Here is a 3,166-nt window from a genome sequence, read left to right on the forward strand (position 1 = left end):
ATAGGGGCCTATAAATAGGAGGGGGCCTGAAGAAGGGGGTTTATGCTTGTGCCCTAAAGTCCAGTTCTGTCACATTCCTGACTCTGCATCTTTGAAACCTATGTGCATGTACATGCTGGTGATTTTGTCCCTACCGCTTGTCCATGCCCTTTTCTACTTCTTCGTAAGGCCTAGCAATCAATGAGAAACCATGATTCTTGCCAAGCTTTCCTCAGCCCCCTGGTTAGGGACTTAGTGAGGCTGGAGCCCTTTGATAAGATGGCAGAACTGAAAAAATAAAAAGCAGTCTCTCTTCAGCTTAAGGATGTCCCTTACCTCTTCATAGCACTGAAGTTTCTTTGCAAAAATAGTATCTGAGATACAAAAAGAAAGGCAGAGGTGCTTGTGAATGCATCTCGCCTGGGCCTGGTCCAGGATCAAGGGCTTTACAGGAACAGAGGGTTAAGAGCAGCTGTTTCCAAGGTCTCTAGCTGTAGATAGCAAAAGGCTGGTCCCCCCCAGGGTCACTGTCTGCTCACTGAGACAATCTCCACAAAAGCTTTTGGTGGAGGATTTCCCAGACCAGCCGCTGTCGGAAGTATGACATGTGTTGCTGTGTGAAGTTGATTGGTCTGTCTTTGGTAATGCAGTCAGCATATTTGCATGCAAACATCCCACAGTTACTTCCATTCATCTGCTGTGGAATTTCCTGGCTTTTCTTGCTGATGAGCTGCCAGCCATTGGTGTCAAACTCTTTCCTTTTCTTGTCAATACTTTCTTGCTTTAGGTATTGCAAGAGGATCCTACAGGCTTCATTGTTAATTCCACCCATAGAATCATAATAGGTAATATTCTTCTTTCTAAAGTCCACAACAGCTAGACACCAGTGCACACCCAAATGAATGGGCACCAGAAGAATGTCAACCAAAAATACATCCACTTTCTTTGTCCAATGTTTCGCTACTTGATAGCCAGCCATTTTTAACTTAGTGAAGAAAAAGGTATTAAATGCATGCACACTTGGCAATCCCTTTTCTTTACTTCGTTCCATTAGCATAGTCATGTAGAAATTTATAATCTCATTGAGCCAATTTAGATGGTTAAGAGTTTGCATATCTTTGTGTGTAATAGTCAAGCGAAATGCTTCACTGAGAACTTCATCTTGGTTCCATTACGAAATACATTATTTATTTCTTTCTCCTTTTCCTCTGTAATTTCAGGAAATTCATCTTCACTAGCAGTTAATTTATGACCTTTTTAAAAATGTTTCTTGGACAACTGTGACAGGAATCTCCTTTTCTAGAGGCACACGAAGATGCAGTTCTACTGACTCAAGCATTGAGGGTTCCTGTAATCTCTGGTTTTGGAGCTGTAATGCCAATGCTTTCTGTTTTTTGATCTGATGCAATCTTTCTCGTGCTCCAGAATCATAAACACTAGTTAGTTCTTTGACCCATAGCTCTGCCTGGAAAAAAGTAGGACTGGGAGTTGTAGTCTGAGAATCTTTCACCTTGAGTAAAATCACAGAGTCTGATCCTTCAGATACTGTATTTAATGCTGGTAAGTTATCTGGCTGATGTGGAATCGAGTGGTGATGGTGAGGTTGATGGCAAGGATCAGAATCTTTGGCTCCAAATACAACATCTGGGGTACAGGATGACAGGGCATATGCACTGTGCGACAGTTGTTCCTGGGTGGTTAAAATGCTGGCAGATCCAGATGATGAAGTATCAGAGCCAATGACATGTGATGCACAAGAGTTTCCATTTCTGAACAGTGAGCCTTTCAAAATATTGTTATTGGAACTAAGACATCAAGACAGGTGTAAAGGGAAATGTGTGGTGGGTTTAGCCACAGAGAATTGTTTCCCTGTGACCACCTGTAGTAGCTGTCTGTAGATCTCTCTTTCTTCTTCTTGAACTGTCTCTTCCACCCTACTAACATGCCGCCTCTGTATTTTCTTAGGACTTAAAAGACTTCGATGACATGAACCACTCCAAGATGGACTTGGAACAGGCTTGATAGGAAAAGATTTTTCATATGCAGACAAATGGCAGTGATGGTTTGACTTTCCCATAAAGGTGTTGAGGTCTTGTGGCTTTCGAGGTAAAGACTTTGACTATTTCTTGATTTTTGTAAAATTGATATTGATGCTGGAGTGGAATTTCTCCACTGGCCATTTTTACTTTGACCAAAGGTTCGTAAGTCATCTGAGCCAAGAAAACTATCTGAGGAAGTGTTCTGTCGGGAGTTCATTTGCAGTGGCTGGAGGCCCTGGCTCACACATTCATTCTCTTTCTCTCCCTCTTTCTCTCTCTCTCTCTCTCTTTTTACTAAGGTAGGGTTTCACTCTAGCCCAGACTAGCCTGGAACTCACTATGTAGTCTCAGGGTGGCCTCAAACTCATGGCAATCTTCCTACCTCTGCCTCCCAAGTGCTGGGACTAAAGGCGTGCACCCCAAGCCTGGCTACATCTTCTTTGATCTTTTCTTTTGAGGCAAGCCCAACAGACTGGCCTTTTATTAATGTGTGTGTGTGTGTGTGTGTGTGTGTGTGTGTGAGAGAGAGAGAGAGAGAGAGAGAGAGAGAGAGAGAGAATTGGCCTGCCAGGGCCTCCAGCTACTTTAATCGAACTCCAGACACATGCACCACCTTGTGTGTATTTGAGGTCTTGTGCATGTGTCACCTTGTGCATCTGACTTACGTGGGATCTGGAGAGTGGAGCATGGGTCCTTGGATTTTGCAGGCAACTGCCTTAACCAATAAGCCTTCTCTCTAGCCCTACATCTTTGATTTTTTTTTTAAATTTATTTGAAAGCGACGGACAGAGAGAGAGAAAGAGGCAGATAGAGAGAGAGAGAGAGACAGACAGACAGAATTTGCCTCTGGCAACTGCAAACGAACTCCAGACACGTGTGCCCCCTTGTGCATCCGGCTAAGTGGGACCTGGAGAATTGAGCCTCGAACCGGGGTCCTTAGACTTCACAGGCAAGTGTTTAACCGCTAAGCCATCTCTCCAGCCCACATCTTTGATTTTGATTAACCCTCTTCCCATTCCCTTCTCTTCTACATCCCCTCCCTGACCCCACTAAGAGCATCCACCCCCAGTATTCTGCCCCTCTCCTTACACGCCCAATATACCTGCCCCTTTAACCCTCCCTCGTCTCCCCTTTCTAGCTTCCTGATC

General features: G+C 44.2%; 1 pseudogene; it reads right to left on the bottom strand.

Moving 5' to 3' along the window:
• Positions 1 to 514: 514 nt before the first annotated feature.
• LOC101593368 lies at positions 515 to 2,235 on the bottom strand (annotated as a pseudogene).
• Between the last annotated feature and the right edge of the window lie 931 nt (positions 2,236 to 3,166).

The sequence above is a fragment of the Jaculus jaculus genome, chromosome 11 (assembly GCF_020740685.1).
Source record: "Jaculus jaculus isolate mJacJac1 chromosome 11, mJacJac1.mat.Y.cur, whole genome shotgun sequence".
In the NCBI taxonomy this organism is placed as follows: domain Eukaryota; kingdom Metazoa; phylum Chordata; class Mammalia; order Rodentia; family Dipodidae; genus Jaculus; species Jaculus jaculus.